Source organism: Poromitra crassiceps, assembly GCF_964638095.1.
Source record: "Poromitra crassiceps genome assembly, chromosome: 19".
Classification (NCBI taxonomy): Eukaryota; Metazoa; Chordata; class Actinopteri; order Beryciformes; family Melamphaidae; genus Poromitra; species Poromitra crassiceps.
Window position 1 is genome coordinate 21,776,116 of NC_139646.1, and position 12,500 is coordinate 21,788,615.

Sequence of the window (12,500 nt, forward strand, 5' to 3'; positions counted from 1 at the left end):
GAGATGCAGGGCCTGTTGGAGAGCTATTATTATGTGTGTGTGTGTGTGTGTGTGTGCGTGCTACACACAGTATACACTAGTATGTGTGTTCTCTTTTATCTGTTGGCGTGTGTGTATTTGTTCATTTTTGCACATTCCATTCGTGTTGTGTGCCTGCTAGTTTTTGTGTGGGGATTTTGGTTAGATGCTTGAAATCAGGTCTGCGGTTAACCAAAGTTTATAAAAGTCAGACCTTTAATTGTGTTCAGCAAGATCTAATCTTCACAAATCACTGATCAGGACCACTGTTATGGTTTTCAAAGTGTTTTCGGGCGATCGTGATTTTTGCCGATCGCATCTACACTTCAAAAATCATAATAGTGGCGTTCATTTGTGAAGACGATCTTGCTGTATCAGTGAAAGGAGGTGGAGCCTGCACACTTTACTCCAAGCCGTAGTTTTAACGAGGACAAAAGAGAAATTGACGACGTTTTGCTCCTACATTGGATCTTCGTCAGGTCAGCAATGTTTGGAGGATGGAGATTATTATTATTATTAGTTTGGAGATGATCTTGCTGAACACAAAGATGGCAGTTTCATAAACTTTTCTTAACCACAGATCTTATTTCAGACATCTAACCAAAAGCCCCACACAAAAACCCCATCGACTTCCAGACGAGGGAAGCAGGCGATGCTAACTTCAGGGTTGGCCTACAAAAGTCCGTCATCCCTGTGGTACTCTATAGCCACGGCAGAGAGGGCGCTGTTCCCCCGCTGTGAACAACAGCCCGTAATGTTTTTTTGTGTTTGTGCTTTTGTTTGTTTTTTTGTTTTTTTTTGTGTGTGATTGCTACATGTCTGGAAAAGTCAGGTCAATAAAAGGAGGTGTTTGCGAATTTTGCCGTAGCCGACTGAGACTACGACGGAACGTGGATATCGGAATCAATTGTATTCTCTGTTGAGGCTATGCGCCTGCACGATGCATGCATAATGCTGTGTGTGTGTGTGTGTGTGTGTGTGTGTGTGTGTGTGTGTGTGTGTGTGTGTGTGTGTGTGTGTGTGTGTGTGTGTGTGTGTGTGTGTGTGTGTGTGTGTGTGTGTGTGTGTGTGGTGAGCATGGCTGTAACTCACTGGCTGTGCAGTGTGCACTGAAGGCCCCTGGCAGTGAAGGCTGTGGGTCTGGCAGGTCTCAGCAGGGCTCTACGGCATTTCCCACCGCTGAGTCGTTTTCAATCAACCACGACCGAGCGTAGAATGACTTTCCATATTTCACCTTTCATTGGCGGCCAGCTCTTTTTACAGTGTCGTTGGGCGTTTGCCCGTGCAGCCAGGCCGCGCTGTTACCTATTTTGCGGGCAATCCTCCTCTCCGTCCTAAAGAGGCGGCACCCGTAATGTTGGATCAGTGACTCGCTAACAGACCACCGGCACCACCGGCACATTTGGGATTTCTCAAAAGCATAATATGCAAGAGAGCGTCCGAGCGACTCAGCCGGGCTAACTCGCCATTTCACGCCTTTCCATCCAGCTCGTGACCTTTGTCGCAATTCAACCCCGTACGCTCCCAATCGCTCTGTCCGCCATGACTGTATGCAATATAATAAAGCAGAAACACCTGACACACGACAGCCTTAATCTGCTGTCGTGCGTTAGCGGCAAACAGCTGCAGCCTGTTCTCTCCTGAAGTGTTATACGAAGTCAAGTGAATGGGCACATTGTCCCACTCGACGTGAACCTCTCAGTCGTCTGGCTGCCTGCCTCTGGACCTGCATATGAATCATAAGGTTGAGCCTTCTGACAACTGAAAGGAGAGCCGTCATTTGAATTTTTCCAAACAATTCCTCATGGGGAAAAAAGAGCATTGCTTTAACAAGAATTTTGCCATTGTGCTCCACACGGCGCTCCGAGTTTTTTCTAAGTCCCGGATTTTTTTTACGAGAGCTAATATATCTTTACTGCGTTTGTAAATACAAAGTGAATCCTTACCTCATTCATTTACAATGGAAGCAATCTGGGAAAGCAGAGTCTATCAGTCTGATGGCTAATAAAACTCTGGGACAGACAGCTGATATTTTGGGGTTTCCAGTGTAGAGCGCGACATCCGTGCCAAGACTTCTGATTCCATCATGCACTGTGCTCATTGTTTACAGTCCAATTGACCTGAGAATGGAGTTGGGAGTTTATGGATTGTCGGTGTTTTAGGTCGAGATCACATTTGGGCTCATCTCTATAAACAGATATAGCTGCACAATGAGACGTCGTCCGACTGTAAGCGACGTATGTCTGGGCGCAAACGTCTGCCCCACACCGGAAGCCCCCGAAATATCACCCGTCTGTCCCCGAGTCGTATTGGTTGTCAGACTGATGTAATACTGAGGTAATAATTGCAATGTTTTGAGGTGTTCCTGTGGAAGCCGACCCAGCTAGACAGCAGAGCGGCTGCTCTGTCAGGCAGAACATATGGAGAGAGACTGACAGTGGGAGAGGAGAGGGAACACGTGGAAGAAGAAGGACATATGGATCTGCAGCAAAAGGGAGGGCTGAGGAGTAGAACGTGTGAGATGAAGAGGGAGAAGAGAAGGGGAGAGAGAGAGGGGGGTTGATGGAGGAATGGGGTGCAGAGGAGGGAGAGGAGAGCGTTGGTGAGAGATCTGGATCGGGCAGGGCGGGGGGGGGGGGGGGGTGTTACGGCCTGGACTCTGACCCAGATTTTAAATATGGTCTGACAACCTGATCTGTCCGTGCTGCTGCTGTGTGGTCTTCCTCTCCTTCCACTCGTTATGGATGCATGACGACCGCAGCACGCCTTGTCCCGTCAGCTCGCGCGCGCCGGCCGGCCAGCGGGCGAGTCGGAGCACGCTCATGTAAAAAATGTAACGTTAATATAAGATCCACTTATAGAACTCGCACACATTTGATTTCTATTAACACCTTAAGTGCCATAGCCGAAATAATTCGTCTTACATAATCCAACGCTTAAGTGCCAGAGCCGAGTTTACTCGTCTTACATAAACATTTTTTTTTTTTTGACGGTGGAACATCAATCAACAACTTTTACATCTTCGAGATCACTATTGGAGCAAGATAATGTGTATAATCTATTTTACCGACCCACTAAGTGTTGACAGTGCTCCCCCAGACGACCGAAATCAAAGAAAAAACTGCCGCGGGACCAAGCCGTTCAAGGAAATGCCGTGGCGATTTTACAGTAATCCGTTCAAGACTTGTCTTGCCTGAGAGCGGCCGCGCACCGGCAGCAGCACACAGAGAGCGGAGAGCGATTTGCAAAATAGATCATAGGTGAAACACACTTTGAAACACCTCAGAAAGGCCATAATCAACATCTGCCCATCGCCCACGCATTCCCCGGCCCATCTTGACTCGCACAAGGAGCGTCCGCACGCACGCAAGCAGGCAGGCAGGCACACAGGCAGGCAGCAGCAAAAGCGCTTCTGACACGCCCGCTGTACAGCCAGGAGGAAGGAGAAGACACACGGAGGGAGGAGTTTGAATGAGAGGGGTGTTTCCTGTTGTTATGGAGGAAATTACTGTTCAAAACTATTGTTTAGAATGTCTGACGGTCTTACTGATGCCAAAAATGAATGGTTAAAGTGACTGTTTCACAAAAAGCCATTTATCTCTGAATAAATTTCCAGACGCTGAAACCATGCTGTACTCAACGGCTAATATCTACATAACTACTAACTCTGCAAACTAACTCTTTTAGACAGAGAAAGCACACATTCTATTAGTTATTTTTAGATGATTGGTGTTCATGAATTCTTAACAGAAAAGAATCCTCGGCTGTTGCTAAAATGAGCCAGAATCGTCAAAAACACCCCTGGCACAACTTACCTACAGGAATGAAAACATGGCTGGCATTCAATGTGTTAACACATGATGTGACACATCGGGATCAGACAGGACTAGTCGATTCATGTCGTTAAATGACAACGCATATCGCTGCTAAGTCCAGGGAGTTGTGTGCGGGCACAACACATTTTCCATACCGAATGAAAAATTGGGCAATTGAAGCAAGGAGGCAGAACATGCGTGTATGTACCAGCAAGAGGAACCCAGGCACTGAGCTGAAGGTTTTGGCAGTCAGCGTTGGCTTTCTTCTTCTTCTTTTGCTGGCACTGTCTGAGGCTCTTTTGGTTATTTTGTGGCCAGGCAGAGCCAATGAGAACGCCAATTTCTGGCAGAGAAGAAGAAATGGGGGTTTTGGGTGTTTGGCTAGGTTAATGGGATTTTTATTGGCCTATATTAATAATTCATAATAAAAGTATGGTATTTCAGAGACGCTGTACCATAATACCTTTTATTGTCAAATATTTTGAAACTTAAACGTATTAGTAGTAGTACGTAGTATTATGATTATTATTATGAATAACTGGACAAATGTGAAAAACTGCACTTTATGATGGACAGGTTCCTTCAGTATGGGGGGCAATCAAATCTAGTCTTTTGGAGACGTCGAGGTGTTGGTGTACATTTCTGGAATCCATAAACCGCCTGCCTGGGTAAACATGGTAACACACACACACACACACACACACACACACACACACACACACACACACACACACACACACACACACACATAGACACACACACTTCCTGCGCTGTGTGTTGGGAGATCTTTGGGAGTTAGGTGACAGATACTGAGAATGCCTGGGCCTAAAATAAGCCCTCTGCTTCACCAAAAACATCCTGCCAAGCTGCTTGGACCAAGGATGTACGGACTCCTCATGGAGCAAGCAGGTACACCGGTGGGAACATATAAACACACACTCTGTGTGTCACACACACACACACACACACACACACACACACACACACACACACACACACACACACACACACACACACACACACACACACACACACACACACACACACACACACACACACACACACACACACACACACACACACACACACACACACACACGTACAGACAGGACTCGGATTGTTCTGCAAGACTACTGCAACCAAATATGTTTTGTTGCAGCTCTCTTGAAGAAAAAAAGGCAACCTGTTATATTCTCTAGGGGTGGGGTGGGGAATCGATACAGCGCAGTATCGCGATATTCTGTGTGACGAATGCCAAGTATTGCGATATTTTACTATATGAATTGTCAAGTGCGTGCAACATTTACGACTGTCTGCTTGACAATCCCAATTTTGCTGCAAATAAAAATGATTGAAGTGAGATGAACAGACTGCAACTTTATCTCATTAGATAAAACAGATGTTGACAAAGTTTTTTCCTTTATAAACATAATTTGCAATTGAAAAAAGGTAATATATCGCAATATATCACAATATCGCAATGCACAATATATCGCAATACTAGCATATCGCATTAAATTGCAATATCTCAATACTAATCACGACTTGATAATATCGTAGCGTGGGACATCTGGTGATTCCCCACCCCTATTATTCTCTCCTTTTTTGCTTTAAAATAATAACAATATTAAAGTAATATTCCGATATTTCTGTAACCACTAGTACAAACGCTTCATACGTCAAAACTGTAAATTCCTGGAGGGTCTGCACCACATGTGCACATTCCACAAATATATGCACTCTGTAAAGATTTGCGATAGAGATTAGACTATTTCCTGCAAACACACACACACGCACACACACACACACACACACACACGCACACACACACACACACACACACACACACACGCGCGCACACACACAAACACTCACACACACAGACAGACAGAAGACAGAAGGGTGAACAGTATTCACCTGCACATACACACCACCACAGTATGACCCATATAGAGTAAGAGAACCCATGCAGGCGGGTGGGAGGCTGAGAAGGAGGCCAGGAGAGAGGAGGAGACACTCTGCACCACTCTGCTCCAGCTCCACTTCCACTGGTGACCCCATGGCTGTAAATCTCACAGTAGAAGAAGACCATTCCTCACTTCTCTTCTCTTCCCACCCCCCCACCCCCTCCCCCCCTCACTCCACATAGTGAAAGAGTGAACATCACCGCTTTACTTAATATGGATTCATTTGATCCATTTGGCAAATCACAATTTGATACTAATCTCTTTGACATGAGAGGTTCAGAAGGTGAAATCCGAATGTTTGGTTGCGGATGTTGTGGTGGACTGTGCTTGTGAGTGACCAACTGTTAGGCTATGCGTTTCCATAGAAAGTGTGAAGTGACACAGATATGGTGGCGGAGAGAGGCCGACATGATAATAACAGACATCACTGCCAACTGTTATTACATGCAGCTTTCGCCTCCTTATGTTAACAGACACGTTAATTAAGCAGATTCACTGCTGCACACTGAGCAAGACAGGAAGCCCTGAAGTCTGATGGCTCCAAAAGCAGGAAGGAGAAAGCCATTTCTGCTCCTCTTGCTAATTAAGTGTGCACGCTCTGGATGACGGGCGCCAGTGTGAACAAGGGGGGAAAAGAGAAGAAAAGGTGAAAGAAAAGGAGGTGAGAATAGCAGAGATTCTCGCTCATACAGTCGACTTCCAGGAAAACTAGACTGTGACCACTTAATTATCTTGATGCCTATACTACAACCCAGCACATCCCTCTGAGCTGGAGCCAGACACATCTCACAAAGAGGCAGACTGTTAACTTGGCGGTTCCCGGCTAAAGAGAGCAGAACACTGCCTTTTCATTAAGCCCTGCACACTGGTTTGGAAAAACCAAAGGTGGACCGCGTTAGGGTCGAAGTGACTCCGGAGTAATGAGCCTCCTCCGGAGCTGTGTTGTGTTTCCAAGCATCCCAAATAAGTCAGGGCCATCTAACATCCTCTTATTAGTACTACTAATAAAAATACTTCCTAGATGTGCAGCCTAAAAATACCATATCGCCTGGATTTGCTTGTCTAATTGCTGCAACATCAGCCAGTGATTCACAGAAGAACTAATACACATCTTTTTCTAATGCCATAAAAAGGGCCCTTATGGCCAAAGCTTTTCTGAGTCGCTGTGCTTTATGGTCCGAGACCACCTGTCTAAATTAACTTTGATTTATACCAGAGTGTTTCCTTTAACTACGTCCCGGGACCCAGGTTGAGTCACAGGCCTCTTTTTGTCGGGGAATATGGCCAAAGCATTACTGTACTACACTGAACTAGGAGCCCAGCCGGGCAACAATATATTTACTTAACGTGGGTCTGGTGCTGAAAAATAAGGGGAAATGCTTTTTATTATCTTATTCTGACATCGATGATCTTAGATCTTTGACTCCCCCCCCCCCCCCCCCCCCCCCCCCCCCATCACGGTCGCGGCGGCGGCCATATTGTTGACATAGCGCTCGCTGCAGCTGTCAACTCGTGACAGCGGACAGGTGACGTCGCATTAGGATGCATTACAAAATAGCGATGGTGGCCTGCGTTATTAGGCTACACAAGCTGTAGTAATGACAGCGATCAAATCCCAGGGGTTTGTTTGTATGTATGCTAGCCCTATACCGGCCGCAGACGTGAAGGGAGAGAGTAAAGAAAGACTGAGGATCTATTTAATAAGCCTGCACAGGATAGTTAGGAGAAACAGGCCGAGTCCACACAGCAAAGTCTGTTAACCTCAGCTCTTTGTTCTGTTTACCACAGGCAGGCATCAACGTTAGCTAAGTGACGAAGAGTTTGTAAATTGATCGGTCACGATTGATCCAACACCAATAATATTAGCTATTAGTTATGTGGTGTCCTAACTGTTTGCACTCCGCCATTACTGTATGTCTGAGGAGGAGCTGGAGAAGCAGGTACACCACACAGTTGAGTTATACTTTATCTTTATTTTCATATTTCCATAGGGAAATTCATCCTCTGCATTTGACCCATCCTCTACTAGGAACCTTCCTAGAACTAGGAGCAGTGGGCAGCCAGCCACAGTGCTAGTGCCCGGGGACCAACTCCAGTTCGATTGCCAGTGCCTTCCTTGGTCAGGGGCATTAAGCCTAACATACATGTCTTTGTTGGTGGGAGGCCACGCGAACACGGGGAGAACATGCAAACTCCACACAGAGAGGACCTTGGACGGAGCGGGGTTCGAATCTGGGACCTTCTTGCTGTGAGGCAACAGTGCTGACCACTGAGCCACAAACTTTGCTGTTTGAAACTGACTGGCTACCTGTCCACACAGCTCTCATATCCTCCCTTTCACTTCACACCTGCGGACGGTAAGGGATCGCATACAAACAAACCCGTGTGTGTATATAGCCACGTATAACGCAGGACACATCACTATTTCTTTAATGACGCCAGCAAGACGCTGTAACGGGGATAATGCTAACCCCCGGCTAACTTCCTATTAGCGCCGCTGTCATCTAGGCCGTCACTAGCTGTCACTATGTCAACAATATGGCCGCGGCGACCGTGATGATGCTGATTGAATACTATCTATATGCTAATCGCTGGACACAGCCATGCTAACAGCACCAGCGCGGGATAAGAGTGATGGAAAGGCTGATTCTCCTCGGCGTTCTCCACGTTGTGTCGGCGAGCGGCTTTCCCACCTCTTCAATAATGAAAGGCGGGAAGCAGGTGCCTTTATCCAGGAGCTCTTCTGTCATCTTAGCTCGACACATTGGCTCTGGATTTAACGGGTGGAGAAAGGCAAGACAAGGCAAAGTTGAGCCGAGTTTATCCGTTAAACTCCATCACCCCCCACCCCTCTCCCTCCCCTCCCCTCCCCGGATCCCATCCCGCCTTGGGAACAGGGTGAGTGTTTATTCCCATTATGCACATGTTCCTTTATAACCAAGCGGTTGATTTATGAAACGGCTGAAGCTGTTGCTAAGGCTCCGCCGGCAGGAGAAGTGCTGGATGCCTGCCTGCCTGTTGCATTAATTTTAGCCCTCTATCTCTCTCCAGCCGCGGTTTGCCTTAAGACATCTTTATCCTCACCTTGCCGGATATACAGCAGCCGCAGGCAATTTGACAGCTAAGCTCACAGAGAGTTTGAAATGTCACCAGACACGAGTCAACTGAGCGAGGAGGGAGATTAGACGAGACGATGTGGGCGGCAAATCAAGGTCCGTATTAATACTTCACAAGCAAATCAGAGCGGACGAGCGTTAGGATAAACGCGCGTGGTTCTGTGGAAGGATCAACTATAGGCCCACCTCAGCACAGCAACACTTTGAGGAGAGGCGACGTCATCAGAGGCCATGACACACTGAGCTTGTGTATATGTGCACTCTCATGTGTTACCATGTGTAACCCATGTTAAGGGCTTTTGTATATGTGCACTCTCATGTGGTATCATGTGTAACCCATGTTAAGGGCTTGTGTATATGTGCACTCTCATGTGATACCATGTGTAACCCATGTTAAGGGCTTGTGTATATGTGCACTCTCATGTGTTACCATGTGTAACCCATGTTAAGGGCTTGTGTATATGTGCACTCTCATGTGTTACCATGTGTAACCCATGTTAAGGGCTTGTGTATATGTGCACTCTCATGTGGTACCATGTGTAACCCATGTTAAGGGCTTGTGTATATGTGCACTCTCATGTGATACCATGTGTAACCCATGTTAAGGGCTTGTGTATATGTGCACTCTCATGTGATACCATGTGTAACCCATGTTAAGGGCTTGTGTATATGTGCACTCTCATGTGATACCATGTGTAACCCATGTTAAGGGCTTGTGTATATGTGCACTCTCATGTGGTACCATGTGTAACCCATGTTAAGGGCTTGTGTATATGTGCACTCTCATGTGGTACCATGTGTAACCCATGTTAAGGGCTTGTGTATATGTGCACTCTCATGTGTTACCATGTGTAACCCATGTTAAGGGCTTGTGTATATGTGCACTCTCATGTGGTACCATGTGTAACCCATGTTAAGGGCTTGTGTATATGTGCACTCTCATGTGGTACCATGTGTAACCCATGTTAAGGGCTTGTGTATATGTGCACTCTCATGTGGTACCATGTGTAACCCATGTTAAGGGCTTGTGTATATGTGCACTCTCATGTGGTACCATGTGTAACCCATGTTAAGGGCTTGTGTATATGTGCACTCTCATGTGGTACCATGTGTAACCCATGTTAAGGGCTTGTGTATATGTGCACTCTCATGAGGTACCATGTGTAACCCATGTTAAGGGCTTGTGTATATGTGCACTCTCATGAGGTACCATGTGTAACCCATGTTAAGGGCTTGTGTATATGTGCACTCTCATGTGTTACCATGTGTAACCCATGTGAAGGGCTTGTGTATATGTGCACTCTCATGAGGTACCATGTGTAACCCATGTTAAGGGCTTGTGTATATGTGCACTCTCATGTGGTACCATGTGCAACCCATGTTAAGGACTTGCCCCACAGGTGGAGGCGAGATTCGAACCCACGCTCTCTCACTTCCAAAGTGCACACGCTAACCACAACACCAAGAGAGCTATCTCCCTTGGCGGAGCTGGTTAACGGGCCTTTATACCGGGTAGTGAGTTTAACCAACAACTCGCTACCACTTGGGACTCACAAAGACTCTGATTCACTCGGTTATACTCACCCCACACCCACTGGGCATCCGGGTCACAGCACCAATGTACACTAACCCATGTTAAGGGCTTGCCCAGGGGGGGTGGAGGTGAGATTCGAACCCACGCTCTCTCTCGCTTCCAAAGTGCACACGCTAACCACAACACCAAGAGAGCTAGCTGCCTTGGCGGGCCTTTATACTGGGGAGTGAGTTTAACCAACAACTCACTCCCGCTCAGGACTCACAAAGACTCGGTTACACATGCCCCCCATACATTAAATCCCCCTGAGTTTAACCAACAACTCACTCCCGCTTGGGACTCACAAAGACTCGGTTACACATGCCCCCCATAAATCCCCCTGAGTTTAACCAACAACTCACTCCCGCTCGGGACTCTCAAAGACTCGGTTACACACATGCCCCCCATAAATCCCCCTGAGTTTAACCAACAACTCACTCCCGCTCGGGACTCACAAAGACTCGGTTACACACATGCCCCCCATAAATCCCCCTCGCTGTAGACTTGCAGGAGATGAGCCAAAGCAAAGAGAGCCCTAACAAGATAACAAAGGAGGCAAAAGGCAAAAGAGCGCTGTCAACCCGAGTCCGAGTGTCATGAAAAGCCCATGTGGATATTTGGGTTACAGATGTAAAATATATTTCCAAAGCTGTTGGTTTTGGAGGGCGAAGGGGGCGCTGTAGCGCTGTAGCCACTGTTCTGATGCCCGAGGAATGAGAAGGAAGTTCCAAGGAGGCACATTGCTGGGCTCAAAGTCGCCTCAGGCTCGCCCGTCACGTTGTGGCTCCCATCATTCTGGTGCCAACATAAAACAGCTCTTTGTTCGGCCCCTTAAGAGACTTGCTCCACACACACACACACACACACACACACACACACACACACGCACGCACGCAGGCACGCACGCACGCACGCGCACACACACACACACACACACACACACACACTCACTCTCTCTCTCTCTCTCTCGCTCTCTCATATGCACACACACTGCATCTGAACAATTTATTTGAGTCCACGTCAGTTGCAAAGGTCAGAGGAATATGAGCGATGAAGATCCTGATATTTTACAGACCTGCCAGTTGCACATGTGCTCTGCAGACCCACATGACTTGCATACAACACCAGAGAGGTTCGACAAGGGTACAAAACACACACAAACACTCACACACGCGTACGTGCAACTCACTCATACACACACACAGACACACACACATGCGTGCAAGTCATGCACGCACACACACACAAACACGCGCGCAACTCACACACGCACACGCTCGCACACACACGCACACACACACACACACACAAACACACGTGCAACTCACGCACGCACGCACACACACACATGCAACTCACTCACACACACAGACACACACACACACACACACACAAACACACACACGCGTGCAACTCACACGCACACACCACAGTTATACTTAAGTCACTTTTGGGGTATTTACATAGAGTTGCATTCATTTCCTGGAGACTTACGCTAACCATACAGTACTGTCTCACCCTAACCTTAACCACTGACCCAGACGTTTTTTCACCAATTGTGGACACAGCCTTTGTCCCCAATTGCACAAACTGTCCCCAATCATCTGCTCTTACTACGTCTGGTGTGTGTCCCCAATTTTGGCTTAAGTAAACACACACACACACACACACACACACACACACTTTCTTCTCGAAAGCCAACCGTGGAAGAATCATGCTCTACCCAAGACCGATGCTTTTGCCAACATAAAGAGCGTAAACAGCAGCAATTGAAGTTTTCCCATGGCTTGAATGAGTTCCATTGACAGTTTCAATAGAAGCGGAAAACCTCTGGTCTGTAATGGAAGAAGGTTTGAGGGGAAGATGGGTTTTCCCTTTTCTCTAAGATCCTCAGCGCTGCGCCGGGCTTGGCAGAGAGGAGAGCCCTCTGGACTGGAGGATGCTGGAGCGGAGCAGACAATGGCTCCTCGTGCTTCACGTTGGACACAGCCAGCCTTCTGAAGGAGGCTGT

The 12,500-nt window shown here is 47.2% G+C and overlaps 1 long non-coding RNA gene across 1 annotated transcript in view; it reads right to left on the reverse strand.

Annotated features, from left to right (window-relative positions):
- LOC310793603 overlaps positions 1-12,500 on the reverse strand; it is a 27,292-nt gene that overhangs the window by 3,375 nt on the left and 11,417 nt on the right. The gene's annotated exons all lie outside the window — the stretch shown is intronic.